We start from the raw sequence: 15899 nt of genomic DNA, 5'->3' as shown, positions 1-15899 counted from the left end.
GGCCATGTGGGCCTGACAGGCTTTTATGAATCACTGCTGAGCACATCCACAGCCGTGCTACCTACGCCTCGCCCACAACACTTCCCATTGACCTAATAGCCCTTGGAGCTTTAAGCAATGCTATCTGAGTGTTCTCCCAAATGTATTAAACGGGATATTAGAACATTATTAAATACTGTATGTGTCTGACACATCTATCAAGCCCATGAAGCAGTAACTATGCAATAATCTTACCTCTTGTAAAGGGAAGCTGTGTGTGTGTATATATGCACGGATGTGCGTGTGTGTGTGTGTGTGTGTGTGTGTGTGTGTGTAGTTGCGTGTATATATATGTGTGTGTGTGTTTTGAGGTAGGGTCTCTTACGAAGCTCTGCTGTCTTGCAACTCACTATGTGGACTAGGCTGGCCTCAAACTTACAGAGATCCGTATGCCTCTACTTCTTCAAGCACTGGGGTTAAAGGTGTGGTCCACTATATCTGGCCACTATGCCTCACTAAGGGTAGCATTTTTAACATAGTACTTTATACTTCATCTAAAGTACATGGAATACATAAAGCCAACCTGACAACAATTGAAGGTTCAGACTCACAGCAATGTGAACCTTGGAACATGTCCCCTAGGGACCTTCCTTTGATCTTCAATCAAAGAAAAACAAGTATCACCTTTTTTGTATGAGAGAATCCAGGAAACTGAATTATAAACTCGCTGTGTTTAAATGCAATTCCTCTCATGACTTCCGTTGCCGGGGAGTCTCTTAGAGATGGACACAGATGGGTTCATGGATGAAAGATGTGAGGTCTAGGAACATCATCCAGGCTGGTGGAGATGGAGGTGATAATGGGGTGAAAGCAGAGAATCCCGGAGTATCCACACCACACAGGCCCTGGAGGACCCCACACCACAGAGTACAGAGTCCACAGCTGCTAAGCTGAACGTTGCAAATTCAGAAAAACTGGGTTTTCATCTCAAAAACAACAACAACAAAAAAAATTCACCACCTAAAATGCACGAGTCAGGGTCTTGTTATGTTCATCCTGAAGACCCACACCTGTAAGCAGTGACTTTACCACCCTCTCCCGTGGACCACAGGGTTAATCTTCCCGCTGGACTTGCCTTGCCTCACAGTCAATTATTAGAATCAACAATACGCTCATGCGTGTCTGAACGCCCGTCCAGCACAGGTTCTAGAATCAGTTGCATCGTAGCCAGTCTTAAACCCTCCTGCCCTGGTTGAATGTCTGGTCCTTCCTCTGGGAGACCCTGTCCTATGTTACAGGCCTCTTGTCTGCAGACTTCCCATCTGTTGGACAGTTAGGACTAATGCACTTGTGAATGTACAAGCATAGTTTCTGCACAGACATGGTTGGTTTGTTTTTGTTTTGTGTTTGGTCCTACAGCACTGGTGTCTCCTTTTGCATTTGCCTTCCATTTTGAGAGAATTCTGACTCAGAGACCTCCAGTAAATTGTAGAGTCATCTTGCTTGTGCACAGATTAGCTTGTGTTTGGAATCAGACTTGAGTGTGTTAGAGAAAGTCAAAGTGAAGCCAGGCCTGGAGAATCCTGAGCAAGGCCAGGCAGCCTCAGTCTGCCATTGACAGGAGTCAATTTCCAGCTTGAAGCTCAGAAGCAGCCCACAAACCTTTGTAGTTACACAACTGGGGACTTTCCAAAGTGTCCTGGCAAACCAGGTGGCTGTGTTATCAGAAAAACTCTAGATCTGTGCCATCCCATAAGGCCTTCCTCTCATGATCCCTCAGGGCAGCCACAAGCCACTTCGAACTGGAGCTGCCCAATTCATGCTGCTTGCTGTGCTTCTGTTTACCTTTTTAAACATAGCATCAAAGGCATGAGCTTCAGCCCTCACGAGAAGCCTTCGTGTACCACAGGGAGTGAGTTTAATAAGGAGCCATCAAGTACCTAGAGAGAGGGCATCTAAGCATTGCTTTTAAGATAATGGAGTCCCTGCAGAGGTACTCCATCCATGAGGACCAAGGAAGCTCCTCCTCATGTGTTCCATTGGCAGGAGAGGCACATGGAAATCCTGACTGTGAGTGTGATATGACTAACTGCTTTAAGTTTCTGACTCCCCTAAAGACAGACAGTGTGCTAGTTAGGGTTTCTATTGCCGTGATAAAATACCATGTCTAAAAGCAACATGTGGGGCAGGGGAAAGGATTCATTTCAGCTCATAGTTTGTAGTTTATTACTGAGCGAGGTCAGGCAGGAACTCAAGTAGGCAGGGCAGAAACCTGGAGTCAGACTGATGTAGAGGCCATGGAGGGGTGCTGCTTACTGGCCTGCTCTTCCCAGATTGATAGTTTGTTTGCTTGCACACCACCTGGCCAGGGCTGGAACCATTCAAAATGGGCTGGGTCCTCCCAATCAATCATCAATCAAGAAAATGCCACACAGACTTACCTACAGGTCAGTTCCATGGTGATAGTTTCTCAAATAAGAATTCTTCTCAGACAACCCTAGCTTGTGTCAAGTTGGCATAAAAACTAGACAGCCTGGGCAGCGACAGCAGGGATGGTGACAGGGGGGATGGTGACATGGAACTGTCAGTGGAGTAAAACCCTTCCTCCAGTGTCACTTCTGGTCCAGATGTTTTACCAAAGCAACCTAAGTGATGTTGTTAGGCTGTAGGGCAGAAATTGGTGCTGAAGTAGAGTATCACACACTCCACAAGCTACCGGGTCCATTGGTCGCCATAAGCCCCCCCCCCCCCCCCCCCCCCGCCAAAAGCAGTGCCTACATTTAACAGAAAGCTCCACAAACTTATGGTATCACTGCTAGTAATAAACAACCCAACCCCATCTGTGTGCTGACAAACTTTGATGTATCCGTATCGTTGACCCAGATCAACTGTGGAAACAGTTACAGCCACACAAGCCACAAACACACTTTGTGTGTTTGAAACACACAAACCTTTAGTGAGCAATCGGACCCTAGGTTTCCTTTTTTTCCCTTTCTCCATTAATGCATTTACTTATTCATTTTACATCCTGATCACTGCCCCCCCTCCAGGTCCCATCCTCACAGAGGCCCTCCCCCATCTCTCTTCCCCTTCTCCTCTGAGAGGGTAGCCTCCCTCCCCCGAGTATTCCTCCATCCTGGCACATAAGTTCTCTGCAGGGTTAGGCGCATTCTCTCCCACTGAGGCCAGACAAGACAGCCGTGTTGGAGAATAGAGTTCACAGACAGGCATCAGCATTAGGGACAGCCCCTGTTCATTGCTGGGGGGACACACATGGAGACAGAGCTGCATGTCTGATGTGTGTGTGCGGAGGCCTAGCCAATGAATGCTCTTTGGTTGGTGATTCAATCTCTGAGAGCCCCAAGGGTCCAGGTTATTTGACTCTGTTGGTCTTCCTGTGGAGTTCCTATCCCCTTCAGTGCCTTCGATTTTTCTCCCAACTCTTCCATAAGACTCTCCGGGCTCGGGGTTGGGGATTTAGCTCAATGGTAGAGCGCTTGCCTAGCAAGCACAAGGCCCTGGGTTCGGTCCTCAGCTCCGGAAAAAAAAAAAAAGAAAAAAAGAAGAAAAGAAAAGATTCTCCAAGCTCCATCCAGTGTTTGGCTGTGGGTCCCCTGTACCTAGATTTCCTTTGTACACAGTACCTTTGTAAGACCAGCAGGAGAATGTTCTGTGACGACACATTCCATCTAAAGCTAAGAACAAAGAGAAAAGGGGCAATGGTGGAGACTCTAGATTAGATTGGAATTCAGCAGTAACAGCTTCCCTGGAGCTGGAGATTGTGAAAGTGTGGCCAGAAGCCAGTGTCATTTAACCCAGCAGGGCAGGTGCAGGCCTGCTGTGGCTGACCGCAGGCAGGATGGAGGGAGGGCATGTGCGCAGAGAGGCTTACTTTCACGTTTATCTTTGACAGATACGTAATTCTGCAACCCCTTGTTTGTGGTTCTCTAAGTTCTCTAAGCTTTAAACACAGGGAGAAGCAGAGGCAACTGCTCCAGCTGCAGCATCTATGTTGAGAGATGCAGGGTGCCCTCCCATGGGGGATCCTGGAATAAGTGTGCTTGTCCCGTGTCTTCCCAGGGGTCTTCTAACTAGACACAATGAGGTGACTGTAAGATTCTAAGCTTCCTCGCCTTGCTTCATTCTCACCACAGAATAGAAAAGTTGCTATTATCTGAAGACTTCTCATTTCCCTGTGCAAGATTTTCAGAAGACCATGGAAATTCTCAGAGCCAGTCAAAGCCACCTGCTGAAGCTTGCTTCCACACTTCAGATGAAATGATGAATGCTGGATAGGAGTTCAAGCTTCCACTCAGGAGGCGAGACACCCTTGTTCTCTTCCCATATTTTCCAAGGATGCCGTGTCATAGTCCTAAATGCACACATGAAACTTGTTAGACGGCTTGTGGTCATGGACCCTCGGCGGCTATGTCCCATCAGCCAGTGTAAGCACCTCTAGCCAAGCTCAAGGAAGTGAGCATGCCAACAAGGGCAGCTGGACAGACAGGCTTATGGGTTGTACTGCACAACGTTCAACCAACGGAGAAACATCTATGAATGGCATGTTCAGAAAGGGTGCACGCTCAAGTAGTCAGATGGCAGGGTTCCTGGACAGTGTTGGCGACGAGTAACTGAGGCTGGAGCCCCATCTCCTGGGTCGCTTACTCACGTGTTAATTATGAGTGAGCTCCACCCATTGGGGGAAAGGTTTGTGCTACCCAGGAAGGAGAGAGAGAGAGAGAGAGAGAGAGAGAGAGAGAGAGAGAGAGAGAGAGAGAGAGAGAAACAGTGCTGTAACACAAATCCCTATGGCCCTACAGCCTCACTTCGGCCAGATTAAAAACCCCTAACAGAAATGGTCAGCAACCTCCCCAAACAGAACCATAAGATATGAGGGACATTTCACACTCTGGCCATGAGATTCCACCATTCCCATCCCCGTCTGAAGTCTCCACTGAGCTGTCTCTGTCCCACTGTGCTGACCTCAAGGTTGGCAAGTATGTAGTCCCTGCAAGGTCTCAGAGAGGGTGACAGACCCCAGGTTGTCCATGTTTTTCCAGCAATACAGAGAAGTCTGGCAGCCCTAATGGACAAGGGCAGAAATAACCTTAGTTCAATCTCTCAGTTCAGCAGCGTCGATCTATCCATTCAGGGAGTTGTTAGCTCCCCCCTTCCCTGTCTTACTGCAGCAAGGCTGACAGGTGAAGGAGAGCAGGGACTGAAGAAACAGCTCAGCACTGAGAGCTTTCTGCTTTTTCACAGGCCCGGAGTTTGGTTCCCAGGACCCACATACCCACATCAGGTCACCAGAATGGTCTGTAACCTCAGGGAATTGGCCACCTTGTCCTGGACTCTACAGGCAGGAACACACACACACACACACACACACACACACACACACTCACATACTATATACACTCTCACACACACAGCACATACACACATATCACACAGACATATCACATACACATATCATACAGACCACATTCACACATACTCTCACACATACACACTCACACACACCATACACGTATACACATGCACACATCTTTAAAAACAAAAGAGGAGGAGAGGTGAGGCTATGCATGAGGCTCTGACTCCCTACTCCACGCTCCAGGTCTCCTTCAAAATGTTCCCCTGTGAACTCACTTCAGGTTGTACCTAGAGAGGCCGTGCACCCCATCCCCCAGCTTGGCTTGGGCCTCAGTTAGGTCTGTGCTCTGCTCTCTCCCAACCTCACTTCCACCCCTCTCACACTGCATCTTCCAATCTCACGGCAGCTGCTTCTCCAGCAGGGTGCCCACACTGCACCATCTTCGCCCCTCAAGGTACCCATCTTCGTGGGGGAAGTAGACCCCATGCCTCCCAGTTCTAGTGAATCAGGAGCCAAACTGTGAGACGCTGGTCTAATTCCCTATTGTTTCCCAACTCAGAACTCCCAAGCAAGTGTGTGGACACCAGCTTGCTGGGGGCAAAGGGAGCTTAGCTGGACTCAGTCGGGCATGGGAATGAACCTGAGGGGTGGTGGATGGCTTTCTTCCAAGTCTGGAAGCCTTCTGGGAAGCGGGTGTGTATTGTTCATCACTGCACTACACAATGGAGAGCCCTGGGCCTTGAGATGCTGTAAGAAGATCCTTGGTCCAGTCCCTGACTGGCTCCCCAGGAAGTCATCTACTTCTTCCTGCTGAGTTATTTATGTTGGCACCTTCAGCCTCACCTGTCACCCCTCCAGGTGTACAAAGCCCCTTGAGGTCCCCTGAGCAGAATGGGGCATTATCCACAATCTCTCTGGTAACACATCTTGTTCAAATAGAAAGACAGCCTCGGAGACCCAAAGTTCACAAGCCACTCATTGTTTAAACGTAGAGGCTGTCACCAATCACAGGGTGTTGGGTAACATCAGGAAAGTAGCCCACTTGCAAACTAGGCTAAAGAGCTGAACTAAATGAATGGTACTTAACTAGAGATTTACCAGTAATATTTTTATAGAAATGTTCCAGTCACCCCACTGACATGCCCGCAGTTAGACGAGGCAGCATAAAATTAGACACAGAGGGGATCAGCTGGGCCTGAGACAAAGCCATCTCTGACCTTCCCGATGCTGTCAAGTGGGTTGACGATCCCGCTTCCTAGGGCACTCTAAGGGCTCCAGAGCATTTTAAGGATTTAGCAGATGGAAGCCAGGGCCACAGATGAGTTTGGAAATGGTGACTATTTTCAGGGCATGGTGGAAGGAAACCTTCAGACAGTATTTTCTCAATCTCTTTTGGAGCAAGCCCTCTGAAAATCTGATGTCAGCACCTGATACTGTTCCCCACGTAAGGAACTTAAGGAACTGAAAGAGGAATGGTGCAGGACCAGCACACTCGCTTCTTTGGATGTTAGACCCTTCTTCTGAGCCGTGCCAGCTTTATGAACCCCTCACACACCGGCTCAGGGAACTCAGAGAAAGCATCTAAAGGTCGCTCTGACCCTCTAAGTACAGGTTCCCATAGGAAGAGTCCTGCTGAGGGTAGGGAGAGAAATGTCTGTGATAGAGGGAGATGACAGCCTGGCAGCCGACTTCCTAGGCATAGTTGGTGGAGGCACCCAAAAGGGTGACCGAGTGGCCCAAGAAAAGTCAAAAGGTAAAGAAGCAGATGACAGAGTGTCCCAGGAAAAGCAGCCGATAACAGAGTGGCCAAGGAAAAGCTGTGGCCTTTCAGTGGAGTCTGGGAGGACTTGGCAAGTACTACCCAGAGCCCTTGCACAGCCTATATATCCGTCCACACCGAGCCAGATGCAGTGCCTGACTGTGTGCTGGAACCGTTGATGGAGCAGCTCACAGGCAGACAAGCATAGCACCCACCCTATCCTGAGCACCTCGATAAGAGAAGTCAAAGTTGATGATGAATGGCATCAAGGAAAGTACTTGTCTTTTTTTTTTTTTTTAAAGATTTATTATATATAAGTACACTATAGCTGTCTTCAGATACACCAGAAGAGGGCATCGGATCTCTTTACAGATGGTTGTGAGCCACCATGTGGTTGCTGGGAATTGAACTCAGGACCTCTGGAAGAGCAGTCGGGGCTCTTAACCACTGAGCCATCTCTCCAGCCCCCGGAAAGTCTTGTAGTAACTGGTTTTACATCAACTTCACATAAGGTAAGGTCATCTTGGAAGAACAACCTTAGTTGAGAAAATGTCTTTATAAAAATGGCCTGTAGAGCATTCTTTAAAATTCATGTGAGAGGGCAAGCCCGCTATGGGTGGTGCTACTCTCAGGCTAGTGGTCCTCGAGTACTTAAGAAAGCAGCCTGAGCAAGCTATTGAGTACAAGCCAGTGAGCATCACTTCCCCCACGGCCTCTGCTCCAGCATCCAGATGTGTGGCAGGTTTGGCCTAATACAGTTTGCATTCTTATATTAATTTGGGTCTCCCAAATCATTTGCACTGAGAGACCCCGCCCCCAGTTGGTTCTGATTGGAAAGTAAAGATGCCGGCAGCCAATGGCTGGGCAGGGCAGACAGAGGCAGGACTTTTAGGAATCTGTGACTTGGAACAGAAAGGAAGGAATGGAGAAGAGGAGAGATTCCATACCTGAGACTAGTGGAAGACACGAGGCTTAACCCGCATCTGGGGAGCCGGGAGAGTGCAGCCCAGTTGGACACCCTCTGGGTCAGAGCGACCAAGATAGAATATAGAATTTAGTAAGTGGTAACTCGGGATTATCAGCAGGAAGTGGATTAACCACTTGGAGGTTAAGAAGTGGCCCAGGTGTTGAGTTGTTTTAATTATCAAAAGATAAAGGCTGTGTGTGTGTTTCTTTCATTCGGGAATGTCAAACATTGGGGTGGGTAGCAGGAACGTGCCGACAGAGTTTATTAAACATTTATTTCGACAGAGGTTCCTATCTTGAATTCCTGCCCTGGCTTACTTCCATGATGGACTATTATACAGAAACGCAATAAAATTAACCCTTTGCTCTCCAAGTTGCCTTTGGCCATAGTTTCTTATCAAAGCAGCAGAAACCCTAACTAAGACAGTGTAGTAGGCAATTTTGAGGGGCATTTGAGACTGCAAGGTGCAGAATTGGCCTGTCCTTTGAGCAACGAATGCATACAGCAGCCCACCCAGGGCCTCAGGACAGACTGTCAGAAGAGAGAGCAGGACACATCCCTGCCTCCAGTGCCTACAGTCCCAGTGTTCCAATATCATGCAAGACTGCAGTATGGGTCAGGGATGGCCACTCTGAGGGAAGCAATGAGCAGGAGAAGAAAGGACAGGTGAGAAATCAGAATTAACAGGCACTGTGAGAGGAGAGCAGGAGGCAGCGGGCACTGAAAGACCAAGAGGTAGTTTGGAAACTGCTCTGACGTTGAGGTCTCAGCAGGAGCATATGAAGGTGATAGATCCCACTGTTGAGGTTCCCTGAGCCCCTTGGCATTTAGGGCTGAAGGTGAGACAGTATGGGGCTGGGGGGGGGGGGAACAGTATGGGGGTGGGAGGACAGCCTGGGGGTGGGAAGACAGCATGGGCATGTGGGAGGACAGCATGGGGTTGGGGAGACAGCATGGGGTGGGGGATAACATGGGGGTGGGGGACAGCATGGGGTTAGAGACAGTATGGGGGTCAGGGCAGCATGAAGGTGGGAGGACAGCATGGGGGTGGGGGGACAACATGGGTGTATGGGGGGGACAGCGTGGGGTTGGGGAACAGCAGGGGGTTCCACAGGGTTAACTTCCATGATGGCCCAGCAAAGGCAGCAGGCAGCAGGCAGCAGGCAGCAGGCAGCAGGCAAGGAGGCAGCAGGCATGGTGGCTTTTACAGCTGAGAGCTCACATCTTAAACCTCAAGTAGGAAACAGAGAGAGCAAATTGAGAGAAGCTCATACATGGCTTTTCAGATCTTAAAGCCCGCTGCTCCTCAGTGACATACTTCCTCCAGCTTGGTCACACCTCCCAAACAACTCCACCAACTGAGTACAAACATTATGGGCAGCATCTCATTCTAACTACCGCAGGGGTCATTCCTACAGGGAAACCGCCAAAACCCCCACTGAGAAGGCACCGGCAGGGAGTCGCCACCTTGCCACCTTTCTCTACCACCCTCTGCAGTATGGGAATGCAGCAAGACGCTCTCCGCCCAGCATCTCAGCCTGCAGAATCATAAGACACAAAGACTGTTCTTTACCCAATCTCAGGAATGGCTATGCAAGTGGACTGAGGTAGCAGATCCCAGCCTAGATACAGTCTAACTTGTCCTGCTCCTAGCTGCCCAGGGTTGAGCAAAACCCACTCACACAGGAACCTTCTAGCCTCTGGGCCCTAGACCATGCACCCCATACCAGAGGGTCCCTTCCCACTGAACCAGTACTCCAGTCCTGGATTCCAGCTCTCAGCATTGGTCTCTTTTTCATCCCAGAGATGATGGAAGTGTGGTCTCTCATCTCTATGCCTGGTCCTCTGGACTCTTAACAGATACAAAAGCATGGGGTATGTATTCCAGGGGTTCAGGACACATAACAACTTGTGCTAACCTCAACTTTGTGGGAAATGCTCTGTCTCCTGAGGTCTGGCTTTCCTTGCCTGTCAGACAACAGTGCCTTTGTGGGAGAATTAGATGTTCCAGCTCCCACACTGGGTCACTTCTTCTCCCAAACTCTATTTATAATTGGTACCAGTGGCCATTCTATACCATGGCCTGCCCCGGTCCTTTTTCTTCTCTTGATTGCCCACGGGTAGCTCAGTCTAACCTGGGGCTTCAGAGCCCTCAAAGCTCTGAGGTGTTGGTTCAGGATCTCTTCTCTGATGACGGCTGGTCCTCCATCCTCACCTCATGTCATAGCAGTATCAGCTTCTGCTGAGGTCCTCTTTCTGTAAGAAGGTGCAGAGTTCCAGTCTGGCCCTGTGCCTGCCTTGCTGAACAATGGTGAGAGGCTCCTGTGTTTCTGTTGAATGAGACCTGTGCTCCTTGACATACATTGAAGGACCTCTACAGTGTGGGTGTAAGAATGAAATCCTGGAGTCCAGCCCCTGCTCAGGTCCATATATCTACAGCAACCCTTCCCCTCTCGCAGATACCCAGAGGCTCCCTACTGCAAAGAGATTTCCAGGTGTCAGGATTTTTCACCTGGGTTAGTGAGTTTACATCAGAGGAGGTATTGGTGACCACACACTCTGCTCCCCACCCATTCCCCTCCTTCCTACTTGAGAATCAGAGACCTGGGCTGTAGGTCTGTGCTGTGAAACTGCCCCAACCTTCAGATAGGTCTGAGACCTCCAATTCTGCCCTGTGGACCTAGACTTTTTCCCTTCCTCAGAGCCCTTACCAAGCTGTCTGTCTGTCTGTGCTATTACTAACTCTTCTAAGAAACTCCTTAACACCAAAAGTCATCTCAGTGTTCCTCTTTGGCCCATTCCTGAGACCTGTCAGTGGGTCCATGGTTACATGTCCCATCATTCAGTCACTGCTTACTTATCCTTGTTGCTAACCTCGGCCATCTCAGCCTCTGCCCAAACTGATCAAGACCACCCCTCTTTGATATCCTTCTATTCAACAAACCCTCTGCCCAGACCCATCTTAGTTGCCCTCTGGAGGCCCACTTCTGCTATAAGCCACAACACACACACACACACACACACACACACACACACACACACACACACATACACACACACACACACACACACGAGACATTCTCCTTGCTGTTTATGCCCCACAACTTGCCCCTGCTCCTGCTCCAGCACTAGCATGTTTTATTAGGAAGGCCCCACACATTTCTACCTGATCAAATCCCCTACAGATTTTTAAACATTTAGTGACATGTCAATTAGCTTGAGAAATGGGTGAATAGTATGCAGTATAATTTTTAAAATTAACACCAAATTATAAAGTCTTCTGTCCAGTCCCACTCAGGACCCTAGCGCCTTCCCGGGCTTCTGTGAATCAGGAAGAGGAGTAGTGACGAGCACCTGTGGTGTCTAGGAAGAGAGAGCTCGTCCCATGGGGCAGACCGAAACTCCATCCAGACATTTTAATGCCAATTTATCAGTATGTCTCAGCTTGAGGAAACTAACTCTGATCTTCTCAGAGAGAAATTGATGTTATCGTGTTGATTTTTCCATGCAGTCTGTGATTAAAACTGTTAGAGGGTAATGCTTCCAGCTGCAAGAAACTCGAGTTTACAGGCTTAACCACTTTAAAACAAATTTACAGTCGGATGAACATCTGAGCACAGCTAATCAAGGGCTCCCTCTCAATGGGGTAAAATCAAGAAGTACTGTTCTGACTGTTAAAGACTTCCGAGGCTGAAGGGCAGGAGCACCATGGATGGAAAGACTGCCCTGTCCTAGCCAAAGGGTTTTACAGAGAGGAAAACCAACCAGCAAACCACTGAGGTGTCAGCTCTTAGATGTGCTGCAAGACCCAATGACTTATAGAACTGACAGGCACAGGGCAAATATATGCCACTGTTAAAGTGAAGCGTCCCCAGTCCTCAGGATTACATAACCTCAGATTAAAGCTCTGTCAGAGCTGACCTTAGGCTGACTGAACTGTGGGCATATGGCAATCAAGAACCTTGTCATAATGAGGGCCTGCCATTTTGGGTGATATTTTTAGTTATAGAAATCTATAGTATGCATTATTGTTTATATAACTTGACACCTCAAGTAATGACATCCTACAGGATTCCCTTCAAACAGTAGCCTGCCATCTCTGGCAAGCCAGCCTTCTCATGACGCCTTAGGTAAGAAAGGCTGTTATTGTTGATTACTGGGGAGGAAAAGCCCACGTCTAAGTTCAACATAGAAGAATGACAGACAGAAAACACACCTTCTACCTTCAGCAGCCCATAATACTTAGGGAGCGAATTCACAGAGGGTGTAATGGATGTACCATAGAAAAGTAGGGAAATGTGGAGGAAGCATGAGAAGTAAAAGGAATCACTCACCTAGAAATCCTGAACCTAGAGGGCTGTACTGATGGAATCCACTATTAGTGTTTATATCTAGGAGTTTAAATACGCTCCTCCTGTTTAAAGGTGTGTGTGTGTGTGTGTGTGTGTGTGTGTGTCCACACACTATTTGTATGCCTGTATACACTCACGCCATCCCCCAAACACATACACACGGTCAGAAGCCATCCTGAAAACTGGTCCTCAGCTTTTCCATTCACATAAGAGCTCTTGTGAGAGGCTTGCACACCACAACTCCTGTCCCACGAGGCTCTGGGATTCTCCTGTCTCCCCTTCTCTTTCCCCACTCCCACTCCAGGGATGCTGAGCTTATGGACTTTGCTGATGGGGTATCAGAAGAGCTGGGGGACCTGCTTAGCCTCTTAATGACAGTTAACCCCAGGTATGGGATGAAAGTCACAGAGGTGAGGATGCACCACTGGTTCGAGGATGACTGGAAGGGTTTCCCAATCTCTATGAGGAACTGTTCCTCGGGCCAGACTTTGCAATTGTGGAAGCTATGGAATATATTAGGTTCCAAGCCCAAGATATTAAAGAATCTTAAATAAAAAGAATATAATGAGACCATGGCATCCTATTTCTTCCTACAACAGCAGGCTCTCCAGGGGGATGGCTGCACAGCCCAGGCTCAGCAAGTGAGTCCAGTTACAGCCCCATTCCCTAGCCTTGATGCTGCTGCTGCTTTCAGCTTAGAACTAAAGAAGAATGGAAGTGCGCCAGTCCTTGGCATCTTGCTGTTGTCATCCTCCAATCAAGTATCTGCCTATTGTCAGCATACTAGTCAAAGAGGAGGCAGAAGATCCACTGGGCCTGGTCTTCTTCTCCTCAGGCCACTTCAGATGACACCTACATAGGACCAACACCACAAACGTGCCATGAGTGTTCCCGGCATTCATTCAAAAAGCAGCCTCAGTGAGAATAACAACAATGAGAACACAGAAGACAACCTACTCCCCCACAGAGCCCCAGTAGAGGATAAGCCCATCCCCAGCAGGGTCAGGCCCAAAGGCTTTAAGGAGTGGACCGAGAATATAGGAAATGCCATGAAGAAGCTGTGTTGCTGCTTTCCATCAAGAAAGCAAGCTCGCCTGAGACAGAACCAAGTCTCGCCACTGAGATGAGCACAGGGAGTCCAGAGAACAAGCAGCAGGCATAGCCCAGGTACCTTTGTGCTTTGTCCTTTTCAGTTTGCTCTGTGCTGGTCTCTCCTCTGTCTCTGGTTTCCATTTTCCACACAATTCTTACCTTGTATCTTCTCTAAGTTCTTTATGAGGTTTCCCCAACACCAAGCCTTCTCCCTCTTCTTGATTTCTCCTTTTCCCAGCAGGGACCCAATAGGATTGATGAGTTCCCCACTCTACAGAGTTGTCTTTCTGACCCATCCCTTCAGATGGACTCCAGCTCCCCCTTAGGCCAATAGCTCCCACAGGGTGAGGACTAGAGAGTCATGGGCTCATGGACTCTTCCATGGGCTACTGATCTTTTCACATGTGGTCATCAATCACAAGTGCTGCAGAACAGAGTCTTATGTTTTCAAAAATGACATCACATTCCATTAAGCCTTAAAATTAATAACCAGGATTGTCATTGAATAGGTATCAACAACCTAGTTTGCTGGTTATTGTTGTTGATGGTCAGAACCCTGCATGCATGAAGTTTTTTGCATACTGATTATGTTTTTGTTCCTAAGACCTAGGAACAAAATCTTTTTATAGGTAAGAGTTCTAAATGATTCTCAAAGATGGTGATGTAATAGTTCTTACCACAGCACATATTCAGATGATATGATAGCATCAACCCTTGTGGTGGTGATGTTTGAGACAGTGGACAGTAGAGGTCCTGTGACAATGGAGGTGATGACAGTGGAGTTGCTGTGACAGTGAAAGTCTTGAGATAGTGGAGATGATGCTCAGACAGTGGAGGTGCTGAGACAACACTCAACCCTATTGCTGGAGATGTTGGAAAGGGTTGTCACAGGAGGGGCCATGCACCCCTCCTATGGTGGTCACAGGCCACCCCCAGGTGGTGAACTTCCCTTGGCCAGGTATTTCTTGCAGACACACTGACTTTGGCATCTTGAGGATAGATCTGCCCCTTAAGGGCAGATTCCTGTTGTACCTACCACTCATGTTGGTGAATACTGACTCTACAATGCATCTTCAATGATGCAGAAGTGAGCATTTCCTCACAGACAGGGCTGTGAGGGGCAACAGGATGTGCACATGGGACCTACAGTACTAGGCGTCTCCTAGATGTGCGTATTTATAGGCAGAAGACATTCTCTCTTCAGGTTCACATACACGCACACACACACACACACACATTTGTGTATTTGTGTTTATATTTTATGATGAATTTAATGCCTATATATAAAAGTTCTTATCTATACTTGTAATATTAATAATGATTTTAAATACATTTCTGTTTGATTATGATCTTTAACTAATAGAAACATCACTTCACAGTTGAGGAACATGTGTTCATGCACACTTTAATATTTCATGTGTGAATATGGTGATGCATGTGCCACAGCATTACATGTGCCACTTGATGTTCAGAGGACAACATCAGATGTCAGTCTCTGTCTCTCCCTTATCTGAGATGATGTCTTGCTGCCTTTTCCCTAGGTTACTCCCTGATGGGAATCTCTCTTCTCCATCTCTTATCTCTCTGTAGAAACACTGAAATTATAGTTGGGATGCCATTGCACCTAATTAGCACGTGGGTTCTGGGGATTCAAAATGGCCCTTCTTGGGGTTGAGGATTTAGCTCAGTGGTAGAGCTCTTGCCTAGCAAGCTCAAGGCCCTGGGTTCAGTCCTCAGCTCCAAAAAAAAAAAAAAAAAAAAAAAAAAAAAAAAAAAAAAAAAAAAAAATGGCCCTTCTTCAAACTGAACACCAAGCTTTCTTATGCACGGAGCCATCTCCCCTAGGCACACAATTCTTTTTTAAATATTTTGTTTTATGGTCGCTTGTGATGTTTCTGTATGTATTTCAGCCTGTGCTGGTCACATCAACCTCCATGAGATCATACCAACCTGACACCCTCCCATTATTTAGAGGCCCAAACACAGCCAGGTCCATGTTTCACTTTCGGGGGTGACTGCACACATAATGCTAGTCTTTTTATGTCTGGCTCTCTCTCCTTTATACAGAGTCACTGCTTTCATTCTTTCTTTAAGGATGATCAGCTTTTTTTTTTGTGCCTAAAAGCAACCCATTGTATAGATCATCTATTTGTCTGTTCACCTATTGATGCTCTAATTGGCAATCCAACTGATGCTCTTACATCAGCAGTATGCAAGAACTCTCCTTTCTCCTCATCCTCAGCAGCGTTTGATATTTTTATAGCAGACATTTTACTGCAAGTTAGATAGATTCCAAGAATTCCATTTCTATCTCCACAAAGACTAAGGACATTGAGCAATTTTCCCAATGTTCACTGGCATCTTGTAAGTCACCTC

At 47.7% G+C, this 15899-nt stretch overlaps 1 long non-coding RNA gene across 2 annotated transcripts in view; it reads right to left on the bottom strand.

Annotated features, from left to right (window-relative positions):
- Positions 1–524: 524 nt before the first annotated feature.
- LOC148007175 (uncharacterized) overlaps positions 525–15899 on the bottom strand; it is a 60135-nt gene continuing 44760 nt past the window's right edge. The window contains exons 11-12 of one of the 2 annotated variants that reach the window (XR_015646242.1): positions 4963–5062; positions 3722–4351 (exon numbers count right to left, since the gene is read on the bottom strand). This is a non-coding gene — a long non-coding RNA (uncharacterized LOC148007175). Of the gene's footprint in view, positions 4352–4962; positions 5063–15899 lie in introns of both variants that reach the window. The other variant, XR_015646243.1, reaches the window with a different exon arrangement.

This window comes from Rattus norvegicus, chromosome 1 (assembly GCF_021556685.1).
Source record: "Rattus norvegicus strain SHRSP/BbbUtx chromosome 1, alternate assembly SHRSP_T2T, whole genome shotgun sequence".
Classification (NCBI taxonomy): domain Eukaryota; kingdom Metazoa; phylum Chordata; class Mammalia; order Rodentia; family Muridae; genus Rattus; species Rattus norvegicus.
This window is presented reverse-complemented; position numbering and strand designations above follow the sequence as displayed.